We start from the raw sequence: 15705 nt of genomic DNA on the forward strand, positions 1-15705 counted from the left end.
GCTATGGCGAGTAAAGTTACACCTGATGTAGCTAATGCTGATATTGCAACTGTGCTGAATGTATTAGAGAAACTCCAAGTCCAAATGAATAACGTAGAAGCCAGATTAGAAACATTAACTGTACTAGAAGAGAAAGCAAATAGTTTTGATAAGGATCTCAAGAAATTATGGACCTTAGTGCACGATGCAAATAATCGATTTGACGAAAAGCTCGCAAAAACTGATGAAAAGGTTGAACAGATTGACTTTCGTCAGGCTGAAATAGCATCAAATGTTGAACAATTAGAGCAACAAAATATGAAAATGCATGAAGAATTGGTATACCTTAAGTCACAAAGTATGAGAAATAATCTCATATTCGGTGGAATAGAAGAGTCACCAAGAGAAACACCCGCTGATTCAGAGGTTGAAGTCCGTAAGTTCATGACTGAAAAGTTAAAAATAGCTAAGGAGATAGCTAACAATATGAAAATTGAAAGGGCACATCGCACTGGTACACGTACTGAGGGCGATAACCGCCATCGTAACATCATCTGCAAGTTTGCTGACTTCAAAGATCGCGAAATGGTTCGAAAACAGGGGCATCACCTCAAGAAAACGAAACTATTTGTCAGCGAACAATTTCCACCGGAAATCACCGCGAAACGAAGAGCGCTAGTCCCTAAAATGAAGGCTGCAAAGGAAGCTGGGAAACGGGTCTGGCTGGTATATGACACCTTATATATCGACGGAAAGCCGTGTAAAAGTAACTAGGAATGGTCGGAGAATGAACTGAAAATAGTTGTGTGGAACTGCAATGGACTCACTGAAAACAAATTATCAAACGAAGACTTTTTAAATATCATTGATGGAAACGGTATAGTTATTCTTTCTGAAACATGGACTAATTCTTCTTCAAATATAAACATTGATGGATATAAGTGTTTTAATTATTTTCGAAAATACAAACATAAAAATGCCAAAAGAAACTCTGGTGGTATTGTAGTCTATGTTAAAAATGAAATTTGTGGCGGTATAACAGTTGTTCGCAACCATTATGATAGTATCATTTGGTTGAAAATTGATAAGAATTTCTTTAAGCTTAAAAATGATATATATTTATGTGGATTATATTTTTGGTCTGATGACTCACCAATTAATAATATTATTGATACAAATTTATTCGATGTATTAAGTGATGACATATTTTATTTTGAATCCTTAGGTAAAATATTAATAGCCGGGTGCAAATATTTATTGCAGGCTAATAACAGAAGGACTCTTTTAATTAATGACCGTGTATAATTAAAATATTTTTGCAGTGACTTAAAGTTTATGTTGTTTATATTGTTTAATATAGTAATTATGTTTTCTAAATGTTTTTTTCAAATGAACATTCTCCATATTGCTTTGACATCGTTCCAGATTTTGATTGTTGACCACTGTATTGTTAAATTGTATGTAATAATTATTTGTATACTTTGTGTATGACGAGATGCATGAGCATAAGTCTAAATAAAATTCTGTTCTGTTCTGTTCATAATAAGCAATGTTCAATCTGGCTTCGTCAAAGGAAGGTATATTGGGGAAAATGTTAGACTGATATTTGATGTTATAGAATATTTAGAAGAAAATAACAAACCCGGCCTCTTATTCTTTGCAGACTTTGCCAAGGCCTTTGATAGCTTAAATCATAGTTATATCATTGAATGTCTTAAATCACTTAATTTCGGGCCCGATATTATAAACTGGACAAAATTATTTTATAACGATATTCAGAGTCTAATAATAAATAATGGTAACATATCACAACCATTTAGATTAGAAAAAGGCGTTCGACAGGGTTGCCCCTTGTCTGCGACATTGTTTATTATCTGTCTACAGCCTCTCTCCAACCATATAACAAACAATACTCAAATCGAGGGGATTACAATTAACGGGAAAACTATAAAACAGACATTTTTTGCAGATGATTCAACCTTCTTCAATAATGATAGTAAGCAATCGTTTGAAACGCTTGTTATGACACTTGATTTGTTTTCTGACCGTTCAGGCCTAAGCCTCAACATTAATAAATCTGTAATTCTTAGAGTGGGATCATTGAAAAATACAAAGACACATTTTTGTAACACCAAAAACTTTATATGGACATCTGAAAGTGCAACCACATTGGGAATGACTTTTACAAATAATAAGCAGTTAAACTTACAGAAAAATATAGAAAACAAAATTAAAGAATTCAAAATCGTCTTAAAACAGTGGCAACACAGAAAACTCACCCTTATGGGGAAAGTTGCAGTGGTTAAAACGTTTGCTCTTCCAAAACTTATATACCCTTTTGCTGTCCTCCCAAACCCAAGTAAACAAACAATTGATGATATTAAAAAATCGATGTATGAATTTGTATGGGACAATAAGCCTGAAAAAATCAAAAGAAAAGTATTACATCAAAACCATGAATACGGTGGTCTGAAACTAACTGATATAGAAAACTTTATTCGCTCACTAAAAACACTATGGATAAAACGATATCTGGACCCATCTAATACAGGGGATTGGAAGATTTTTTTGCACGAAAAACTAAAAAACTATGGAAATAACCTTATTTTTAAATGTGACATAGACCAACGATTCATCAATCGAATCGCTAGTGAGAAAACTTTTCTTAACGATGTTTTAGCGTCATGGTTAAACATAAAAAATAAACATGATGAAAATCTTGACACACCTTTGAGTAAATCAGTCATATGGAATAATACATCATTAAAACAAAATGAACATACATTATTTTATAAAGGATGGTTCCAGAAAGGTATAAAATTGTTTGAACATATATACGATTACAGAACTCACTCTTGTTACAAATTCGATGAAATTAGATTTTTATATGATATTCATGAACAGGATTTCTTAAAGTACCTAACACTTGTTAACTCTATACCAGCAGCCTTTAAACTGAAACTTAAAGGTGAAACTATCAACCAGTTAACAACAGCAAAATTAACTGATAAAATACAAGCATCAAAACAAACAAATAAACTTCTTTATTCAATACACCAAAAACATATTTTCAAACCACCATCTGAAATTAAATGGCAACGCGTTTTTCCAAACTTAAATGACAATATACCATGGGAAACTATTTACAGACAAACTTTTACAACGTCAATAGACTCGTCCCTACGAAGTTTTCAGTATAGGTTTCTGTTAAGAATAATACCAACAAATAAATATCTGTATATGTGTAAATTAAAAGAAACCAATCTATGTGACTTATGTAACATGCAGATAGAAACTGTAGAACACCTATTCTGGGAATGTCTGAAGATACAACCATTATGGAACGAACTAAATAATTTCATTACATCTAAATCAATGAATATTTGCATTACCAAACAGGAGGCGTTTTTAGGAATTCTTGTAAAAGGAAAAAACACCCTTATTTGTAATTTCCTTATTCTGTTAATGAAATTTTTCATATTCTCAGTAAAATATAAAAAAGCAGTACCAACATGTCAAGCGTATAAACAATACTTAATACTGAGAGAACAAATTGAATCGCAAATTGCACTATCAAACAACAAATATGAAACCCACATAAGGAAATGGCAGTGTTTAAAAATCAAATAATAAAATAAATATCACAGCAATAATAGCACAAACCGTAAGAAGCTGTTTTTTTCTACTATTTATGATATAATAATACTCATACAAATCCATAGGGGAGAGCAAGAATGTATGCGTGTGTGTGTGTGCGTGTGTGTGTGTGTGTGTGCGTGTGTGTGTGTGTGTGTATGTGTGTGTGTGTGTGAGTGCGCGTGTGTGCACGTGTGCGTATGCGCATATAGAAAATGCATAGAATTTTGTTTTTGTATGAATCTGTTCTTGATCTGTTTGTTAAAATGAATGCTATGCAAAAAATAAATGAGAAAAAAAATATATTTAAACAAAAGTGTCTGGCCGGTTCTGATTAAGACTTTGTAAGGAGTGCAATCACGTACAACAGGTTTTGATCGACCGAAGTCAAAATGGAAACAACAGCGGATAGTCAAGTAGCTAAAACCATTAACCAAGCTCCTGAATCATGATTAAGTTTTGAGATCAGGGTTGTTCCAGTGATCATGAGTTTCACCGACCTTTCCATGGCGGTAAACCCACCATTTACTGGTAAAGCTAATTTGATGTGTGTGTGTGTTCTGTGGTGGTTGAATGTGAGTATTTGGTATATGTACGTCTGTGTCTACAGTTAAGTGTCGTTTGGGCCCTTATATGGTGCCTGAAAACGGCTTTGTAATTAATTGTTTGAACTATGGGTTCGACCCTGTAGTATTCATTGTATTACCAAATGGTATTTGGGAACAGTAAACAACCTAACGGAGAAACACACGGTTTAAAAGTTTGCAAAATTGGTTATCCAATTCACCTTCACCACACAAAATAAACAGATTACAAATAATTGGATCGACATTTGTATCACAAATTGAAGCCATAATAGATATAGTCTGGGTATATAATTGGCTGGGTGTAAAGCCCTTTACAGATAGACATGATCACCCCATACGCCTTATGATTAACGAGCTTTTGACTAATTCTTGGGGTGATGTTGCTCTGATAACGAATTCAAATTCAATGAAGGCAGTATATTGAAGTATGATAAAAATATAACATTTGCATACAAAGTTGGACCTTGCCATTCGCGTTTTTATTCTGGATTGGTATTTTGGTCCCTCAAACTAGATGGAACAAATCCTATTTGTTTTCTGAAAATAAGTTGGCTTTAAGCTGTAGTCACTGCTTTTTATTCAGGCATGAGTGATTAAATTCCAGCCATACTTGGATCCATATATAGACGAACATGATACATTGCAATGTATAGTTATTTGTGTTCAAAGCCCCATGCTAACTTGATTAAATGAATATAACAAATACTCTATCCCACTTGAGTATCCTAGCGAACTTGTTTAAAATTTAATTTCCATCCTGGTTTGTCAATTACTCGACACAAATGAACTCAACTCATACTTTTAAGAGAGTACTCATAAATTAGATTAGAGGAAAAGATTATGGTACGCATGTACTTTGCTTTTATATCCAGGCAATATTGTGAGAATGAATTTGCGCACGAAAATACATTGCGTTCTATTATATTTATCAGGACAACTGCTGTGTTCGCAATCTCATTTAATCAAAGGAAAAATAGTATACATCAGACGAATAAAACTTTATGGGACAAACCCTCTAACAACAAAACAAGAACTTTGATCTTGTTATACAAGACCAAACCCACTTCCACCACTGGCCATATTTTATTATAAGTAAGTATTATGTACGTTTATTTTATTATAAAAAAAACGTTTGTTCTTCAGAAATGACAAATGCAAACGTACTTTAAGAAATTATGTTACAAATGATATTTATACCCCAATTTCGCCCCTTACCTGTTTTCAAATAATAATACACCTAAACCAGAACATTTCGTTGATTCCGATGTGTAATGAACGCATTATTCGATTTTAAAGTAGCATAATTCATATACAATATTGCAAATGTTTATTAACACTTTATTTATTAATGTATAAAATAATATAGCATTGTCTATTAAACAATTCACATGTATGAAAAATTGATTGATATAAACAGAGTTTCATTTAAGATGTTCATCGAAATATGTATATGATTAAGATATTTAAAGCTGGTGTATGAAGTGATACAGAAGACCAACTTAATGAACGGCAAAAACACATTTGAAGAAAAGCAAATACTGCTGTGAATGTGCTAGTGGAAGGAGATGGGTGATTAATGGTTTGCGTTATTGCTGATAGAGTTGAAAATCAAAAGCGAGTTTATCCACAGATGCCCGCAACACTTTAGTAACAACCTGCATTTATAGAAGGACTTACAGCATTCTTGCGTGCACTTTTCAATATGTTTATTTTGGAGGAAACTGTGTCAGTGCATTAAACATAAACCAAGGACAGACAATTCTGACGCTTGAAAACAATGACTTGTTAGGCATTCATCAAAATTCCATTTTATGTGCAAATTATCATATTTTCATCTAATTTCAACAGGGGAAGTGGTAGTTTGTAACCATGGCTACAGTTCATACTATATGGCTTTTCCCTATTTTATCGAAATATTTTGTTTAAAATTTACTTTAAAAATAATCAAGAATAGGTTACTTTGGTACAAAAACGCTAGTTCTTTGGTAATGCACCGGGACAGACAACTTGAACCTCCGATATTGAGAGACTCAATATGGAATAGCTTTCTTATGGATCACATCTTAACAAGACTCCAAAGTCATTCATGGTATTGTTAGGGAAGTATGCAAACTGTCACACAAAGGTTGCCAATCGATCTTAGATTAGTTGTGTGTTCACGGAGACGGTTTGAGAAACGATCGGCCTTTATTTATGTTCGAACGTTCGCTAGTTGACCAACGACAACCTTTCACAGAATTCCAATAACCCAAATAGAAAGTCTTGAAACAAAGTTGCTTTCGAAAAGGGGCGATCGATTTGACTCTTGTTTATTATTTGTATGGATGAATAACAATCCGTATATGTCACGGTCCGCGCGGTACAAGTGTCCGAACCCAGGCGGGGCATAAGACAGCAAAACAAATACGAATGTCTTCTTCAAGGTCCAATGCAAAGTTTACGGATTCCTCATTGAAAGGCGAAAAGTGCAGCTAGCTAACCAAGTGAAAGTACATGAAAACGAAAAGAAAGTGAAAGCGAATTAAATGATAATGGCGACTATGAAATTAATGAAATGATGTAATGGTGATACACATATCAAGCTCACACGGACAAAGTCAAATACATAAAAAATGACTCTGCGACACTAACCAACTATGAATATAACCAACAAGAGACAATTATTTAGTACCATAACACTTCGCGTCCCGGTTAAATCGAGTTTCCAGACATTGTGGCAGTTATAATTTATACCGCCTCACTATTCAAAAAATATTATTTATGCCGTAGCTTAGTCTGAATGGATGTCATTCACAGTCGTATTAACATGAGACAGAATATTGTGATTGCTGTGGAATATGCATGTATTACCAGAAAATCGCTGGTAAAGGTATGTTCGTTTACACAGGTAACGTTTTACATGTGATGTACAATGGAAATTTCTAACACGATTTAAAAATATTCTACTTGTAAAAACAAGGTACGCAATGAACACTTAAATTACATCTAGCCGAAACATATTATACCTACAAAGCCAAAGTGTAACAAGTATTGCCGTAACAGGATACAATGAATGTTCCATGAACTGTGCACTATATACAATGCATTTGGGATTTGCAAACAGTCTATGTTAATGATGTGAATTTTGTGTGTGCGTGCTTTTTGTTTAAATCATAATAAATCCGTTACAATATCAACCGTATCTGTGCTTGACTGAGCGCAAAACAATAGGCGTGTCTAATTCATCATTTTATAACATTTGGCTGTACCGGAAGCAAAAAATACATAAATGTTAACTCATGTCAAAGCAATCGGAACATCAGTGGTTAATGGATGCTTTCACTGTCGACTACAGACAATTTTGGATTGATTCCTGTTGACGTATAACAAACTCGAGCTATGATACAGACACGTAAATCAGCCTATTTCAGAAGAGATCAGCATTTCACACGTAGCCGGATCAAAATGGTATTCTGCAAAAGTTTAGTACGCTCTTTAAGAAACTCCATACGTCTTATGGTTAATGATACCTAAACTTCATTCTGGCGTAAATGTTTCCGAAAACAATTTGGAGATAATAATGAATTCTAACAGTTAACATATGTTTTCTGCAGACGGAAACCAAATATATTATATATGTTAAGTTGTTTTACTGCACGTTGTAACGATTACGCGTGGTATTATAACAGGAGGCCGAAAATCGATTTCATTGGATTTAAAAAAAATGTAGGTTAAAATCTAAAATACCATACCATAAAAATGATAGTGTTTGAGTAATCACTTTATATGTATTGGCATTAGTCAAAACAAGATTGCTAATTTGATACTTTCCCAAGACCAGTATTGATTCAAACTGAGTGTTTTTTTCTATATTGAAACCTTAAAATTAACAAGACCATTAATGCGTTGTCAAAGCCACTTCCAGTAGAATCCTTAGAAGTATACAAGACATGACCTGGGCTGAAAACAGATCCTTTTTCAAGATGTTAAAACTTGTTCGTAATACATGAAATACAATTCCATTAGCTATGAATGGTGTAAAAACTGTATCGCTATATTTTCATCTTCTATCACGAAATGTTATTTGAAAACGAATAAAAAAGAATGTTTCATAATTCACTCCAGGACATCTTTTTTCACGTTTGACAACGATTAAAATAATTAAAATGATAACAACTTGTGTTTAACTAACTTGACATGGTATGCCTTTAAATTAAAACACCCCAAACTAATGAAGCAACATGTACTAGTATTATACACTTTATTATACTTGCAGAAACTAGGAAACGTTTGCCCAAATGTTTAAAGACATATCGATGCATCTGGTTGCAAACACTAATAGATATACAGCAAATAGGTAACAATGCGTATCGCTTCTACTCAGTATGGTAATATATCACCTTATCGATAATCAAGCACATTCCTAAATCTCATCTCTCCTACCAAGAAAACTACTTCTTCATTGTTTTATCGTATTGTTCATCATATACATTGCCAAACAAAATATAACAACCAACCGAGTGTTGGTAGAATATATAATAAATATGACCCAATGCGAATCGTTGACATGGGTAATATCTCACAGAATGAAATATCGCTTTCGGAGTGGTGGAAGAATGACCGGAACAATCTTGATAATTGCGACGATCGCAGTGATGTAGACGACAGGCACTATAATGAAGCGAAATGGCATTTTTTACTTAACTTAAATGAGCCAATTGAGGAAGTGTCTTTAGTTGTACTTGGATCGAATAGTGGGACAGCCTGCATTAATGATGAACTCCCGTACGTCGCTGTGGACAACCCGCCCATGATTGGTGCCCTGCAGCATTTTTTTCGACGGATGTTTGACACTATAACAATACATTCAGTGTAGCGGAGTCCTTTAGTCTGCCCTATTGTTTTAAAGACCGTAACTGCGACAAGAGAATGCCCATGACTGATAGAGGTAAGTTCCTGTTACCCTGCATTAGTAAATTGTAAATATCGTTTCTGAATAAGCAATTATCCCGCTACCTTGAACACTTGAGAGCTGTATATAATAGTGATATCTATAATCAAAACAACTTTGTAAACACACAAAGGAAAGACTCTCTCATGTTATGTCATACTATCAACGTACGCAAAATTTCTAAATATCAATATGAAATACTCAAAATTGATGTCTTGCGTTTTAAATAACAGCTTGATATCTTATTCCACTTACTAGTGATATAATTCGTGAATTCTAAAAGTAATATTTATTTTTTTATGTCAATGTGTATCTTTAAGCTAAATAATTGTAAATATTCAAAATTGGTAAATATAGACCTATAGGACCGGGTCTTAATATTTCGATACTTAATATTCTGAGAGTTTTTTTCTGTATATAAACTTGTCACAATAATGAACAAATTACTGTCTTATAAGTATAAAGTCGCTATCGTGATTCTTAATGGAATTATAGTTTATAAAATAGATTAAACTGTGTAACTAGAGTAAAACGGGGATGTTATTTGTCCCCAACAGTATTCGCTTTTTTCAAACACACTTGACAGCAAAATAAATGACATCGACCTTTGATTAAAGTAAGTAGACCAAAGGAGTCTGAAATTGTTCGTACCCATAAAAAATGGCCACAACTATTCGTACCGATAACAGCATGGTATATTATTGTCCATACCCTTAATACAAGAGACTATAATTGTAAGCACATATAAAACAACATTCTACAATTGTTCGTGCGCATCATACAATAGACAACAATTGTTCGTGCGCATCATACAATAGACTACAATTGTTCGTACCCATACAATAAGGTCCTACAATTGTTTGAACCAATAATAACATGGTCTACAATTGTTCGGACCCATACAATAACGATCCTACAATTGTTTGAACCAATAATAACATGGTCTACAATTGTTCGGACCCATACAATAACGATCCTACAATTGTTTGAACCAATAATAACATGGTCTACAATTGTTCGGACCCATACAATAACGATCCTACAATTGTTTGAACCAAAAATAACATGGTCTACAATTGTTCGGACCCATATCACAAGGGTTTACACTTTTTTCGGACCAATAATATAAATATCTACAATTATTAATACCTATCTTACAAGAGTCTACAACCCATGTCGCCTTAATAAAAAAGTCTACAACTCTTTGTATTCATCATACAATGTTCTGCAACTCTTTGTACCATTAATACAGGGTTTTACAACTTTTTGTACCAAAAATACAAATGTCTACTATTATTCGTACATATTCTACAATAATACACCATTCATTGTACCAATGAAACAAGAGTCTAACATGTATGAGACCACAATACAAAGTTCTTTAATTGCTCGTTTCCATGTTCGTATCCATGGTATTTGGGTTTACAATTATTTGAACCCATGGTATCTGGGTTTACAATTATTTGAACCCATGGTATTTGGGTTTAAAATTATTTGAACCCATGGTTTTTGGGTTTACAATTATTTGAACCCATGGTTTTTAGGTTTAAAATTATTTGAACCCATACGACAAGGGTTTTTCAAAACAGCCGACAAGAACAACACCGGCCAGGAATAATGGAATCTACATGACCTCACATACGTACTTTATTAGGCTAGTTCATGTGCACCTATTTTTTCTTTCTCCATTAACATTCTATATGTTTGGGCGTCAAATAAATAAATAAGGCTTATTTTTGAATGTTCGACTACTTGGCTTGTCCCTGTAGTTTTTATTGCATTAAACATACTTTTTTATTGAATAAGTCTTAGCGTCATGGTAGCTGGAAACTGAAACCGTACATACAATATGTTTATTTTGCGCGTCAGTCAATTATATGGATATTTTATATTTAAGCTGCTTCCAGGGATTTATCATTGTAAAATAGTTAAGGTAAGGATCTAATTGTGACGTATTCATTAGGATTACTCATAATTAACTCAAAGGTCTAGATCACGTTTTGGCGTCAAAATAATACATTTCAAATTCACACATATTTCTGCAATAGCGTTTGCTTTTATTAAAATATTTCTGTAAGAACAACTTTCTGATTACAATGCGAGAATGTACCAGTCTTTGACAACTCCTTATGATTTGTTTGAAGATATTGTGATGCTGTGTCCTTTTGGTCAATTTATATTCTTAATTATCAGAAATCATTTTTCTTCCAAAATTATTTTTCCACGTGTCATACATCATGAGCTATACTCACCCAACTTGTCTCAGTGAATGAATTTTAAATACCTGCAGTCCGTTTTGTTAAAGGATCTTAATCATAACTTAATAGTCTTAAATAGGAATAAAACTCACAAATGGCAACACATTTGTTTGATTTTGATTTGATATAAACACAAAAGAGTAAGCTTTGTGATCTCAATTGGTAAACAAACCCATTTGTTTAATACTAATAGGAATACAACCTACATATGACGCCAATGAAATTGCATAAAGTAGTAGACTTAATCATTTTCAACTTTCGTGCGAGTAACTAAGTCCGTCTACTGCCAATCATTCGATTCACACTCCCTGCGTCACATTTTGCGTTGACAATGTATCAGTCAATCAGGTTTCTAAGTCGGTTAGATGACTACGAAGTGAATTCTAAATGATTAAGGAGGGTTCGTTCGCTAGGCTCACTCCGACCATTCTTAATAATTAATAATTCACTTCATGTCATTTAACTATTACTTAAAGCAATCGATTCATGGAATTAACAATTTATATTGTTCAAAATTCAGGTATTAATCTGTAAAAGAGGATCGGGAAGCAAGCGAACAAAAACGAAAATTAAAAGAATAATTGTGTTAAACCAATGGCTTGAGTATAAAAACAGTGTGACGTGACTGACTTGTGTAAAGTTTGGTTAAAGTCATTTGCACTATTGTAACAACCACTTTAGATAATGCATGAGTACTTTTTATCATTTTCTGAAAAATAAAAATCCCGTCGACCAATTTTTCTAATTGGAATTTTCCCATGATTCAATATGGGAAAAATCAGGTAATTGGAAAACTCAAACTGGAAAATTGTCCAATTGGAATTGTGGTGATCAATTTTAATGGGAAGATATTTCCACTTTCCTCTAAATATAAGTATTATAGTGGAGGAGAAAAAGAATATCTTTTTATTTATTTAGGAAAATATATTAAGTTTTGTATTGTTTACCTGTGTCCTGACATATTATCCATTCAATTCGATGCTAAATTTTGTGCCGATATCTTAGCGATAAGAATTAAGCATCATTTAATGAATTATAATGCAATAAACAGTATCAAAAATACCTGAAGTATTCTTACTCAAACAGTGACACAAATTCCATTTTTAAAAAAAATATTTTTAAACTAGTTTCTTCTCCTCAGACAACATTTATCTTTAATCGATTAAGATGTGGTTACAAACGACTAAGAATTTATTCATTTTGGGCCAAAAGTTATAACAGTTTACGCTTGAAAATGTCAGTTGTCAATACCTTTACACAAAAACTGTACCATTGTCTTTATATTTAATGAAGATGAAATTAATTGATGGTGATCGAGCAATGTTATGAAATGTTATACCTGGTATTATAAATGATATAAGTTTCAAATAAAACCGATATTTTCGTTTTACCATAGTTACCTTATAATTTGATGAAATTAATTTCGATCGTTACATTGTAAAAAAACTATATTATTTAATTATATTTAACGGTTCAATATTCAGAACTCCACGTGTGGCATTCTTTGTCCGCTTTTATTAAATTTGTGATGCGATACGATTTAGTAAAGTCATTTATATTGCGACCGACTTCATGATGGTTCTCAATTTTTCTAATTTCGGGAGGTTGGTGTTCTCTCTGACGTTCGAATTTGTATGTTAACGGCATTTTAAAATCTCGAGGGATTTCAATATAATTTCCATCAACCTACCGGAATAACTCTTTGAGTATGTGACACAAAATGTAGGGTTTAATTGTTGCTAAGTTATAGTCAGCATACCAGAAAAAGGACGCGTCTAATGGTATGACAATACCTATATATTACTTCACATTAGTCGCTTAAAATCATAACTGTTACAAAATCAATATATCTAATATTTTTGATTTGGAAATGACAAAAATAGCATGTCATTATCATTCATCTAAACTGAAACACAATATAATTTTTATCAATTTTAATGCATCCATCCTCCGTCCAACCCTCTGTCTGTCTATTATTCATTTTTTATTTATACGTAGTTACATTGTACATGAACGCAAAAATCGTAATAACATCAACAAGAAATATGCACATTTTTAAAATTAGAATAAGTAAAAATGAACTAAAATCGAGTTTAAATTCATAATATTAATATTATAAAATAAATGGCATACAATTTATGTATATATAATATTAAACTAATATCGGATGATAGCACGCAGAGCTAATTTCATGATTGTAATAAACGTTTTTATGTACAAGATGTTGCCGATGCTCATTGTTAAATTCATTTGAACTTTTATTATTTATGTTCCATATCTGATTCAGTTGATAACATAATTGTATGGAATGATATTCGAGGTGGACAGCAATATCAGGTGGCGTTATTGATGATTATCCGCAGCATGTGTTCAGAAGAATATTTAAGTCAATTTTAATGAACTGCACTATCAGTGTTTCCCGGCGTGAGCTTACGTACTTTCGAACATCATGAAATTATTTAACAAACGACGTTTAGTAGTCTGGATATGTATCGTAACTGTTGGAAGTCTATGGGTACTTATATATGGTATGTAACTAATATTTTTTAAAATAACCCTTTATTGAATTTACTGAGGTCACGGTATACATTTTAATGAGACGACCGTTTGAATTGAAATGTTGATTTTTTGAATTTCTCCTCCACTATAATACTTATATTTAGAGGAAATTCAAGTTTAATATGTAGGAAATATGATCATTTAGCCTAGACTTTCTGTATTGGATCAACGCTATCCATAATAGATATCACGCCAGGTATTGCGCTTAATTTCATCGCTGCAGATAATTAACATAAGTTTTCATCTTGATAAATACTTCTACAATAAATTATAGGTATAACGCTCGCTATCAAAATGCCGTGTATCCATATTGTAGAGTTTAGAGTTTATTTCAGAATACAATAGGCAATACGCCCATGCGTACACAATCAATAAAATACGTTAATGTTTATAACATAGTCAATGGTTACTCAAACTTCCAATCATACAGTTACAAATTGGTTTAACAATCACAGTTCCATAAAACAACATAAACACTGCCAGAGGAATAACCAAATATTATCCGTAATAACTATAGTAGGCATTTCTCAACTCGAAAGCTTTGAAAACAAACATAGATAATTTTCTATTTACATTAGTATTTTGAGAGGTGAATAATTATATAAATTTAAGCATATTAGGTCTTGCATAATAATATTTATCTATGTAAGCTTGTCTTATATCAGTATACAATATACATTCAAGAACAAAATGATATTCATCTTCCAGTGAATCGCATAAATGACATTTTCTTTTCGAATAAGGTATAGCAGCTGGTTTATGCCATCTACCAGCCTCTACCTGTAATCTGCGTGAAGATATCCTTAATCTTGACAATGCAATTCTATACTGATCAATGTTAACATCCTTTAAATATGTTGTTATGTTGAAATCTGCAAAAAGTACATAGGTTCTAGCTCTGGTAGACTCTGTTAATTCTGAGCTCCAACTCTGTATAAAAATATCAGTAACTCTTTGCTTAAAAACATTTAAAAATAAAAATATATCCCCAACTCCTTGGTTTAACCATACATCATTGAATCCAAGCCTCTGTAATAATTCTCTTAACATATATATCCATGATCTATTATTTGGATTTCTATCTACTTCTAAATACATTTTATCATATACAATTCTGACATATTTTATGGTTTGCATATCTACTATTTTAAGCCAATATCACATTTACAGAACGTTTACTAAACAATGAAGTCCTACCTAGTTCACCATAAACAAAATTATTTTGAGTTTGTTTTCTTACTCCTAATATTTCTTTACAAAAAATTAAATGTACTCTTTCTATGACTATTAAAAAGACCCCACACTTCAGAGCCGTAACTTAAAACTGGATATATAAGTTTATCAAAAATATCTAATCTATGCTTCACAGACAACGTCGGAAATTTGGATAAGCACTGTCTAAGTTTATATATACCCTTCATAGCCTGTCCTAACAATGTTTTCAAAAGTACTAGAAAAGGAACCCCCTGGTGTAAATACAATTCCAAGATATGTAATCTTGTCAACAATTTCTAATTCCTTGCCTTTATAAAAAAAAACTTTTAAATTCCTCCTTAAACTACCGCCTTTCCTATATATCATGACGTTTGTCTTTTGTGAGTTAACACTTAACCTCCATCTATCACAATATCTCTCTAGTAATAAAAGACCTTCTTGTAAACCAGCCTCTGATTCTGACAACAAAACAATATCATCAGCATACAATAATATAAATAGATTAAACACATCTAAATCTATACCCTCATGGTTATTAGTC

General features: G+C 32.5%; 1 pseudogene; it reads right to left on the reverse strand.

The window, feature by feature from the left end:
- Positions 1–14447: 14447 nt before the first annotated feature.
- On the reverse strand, positions 14448–15370 carry LOC128204566 (uncharacterized; annotated as a pseudogene).
- Between the last annotated feature and the right edge of the window lie 335 nt (positions 15371–15705).

Source organism: Mya arenaria, chromosome 10 (genome assembly GCF_026914265.1).
Source record: "Mya arenaria isolate MELC-2E11 chromosome 10, ASM2691426v1".
NCBI classification, from domain to species: domain Eukaryota; kingdom Metazoa; phylum Mollusca; class Bivalvia; order Myida; family Myidae; genus Mya; species Mya arenaria.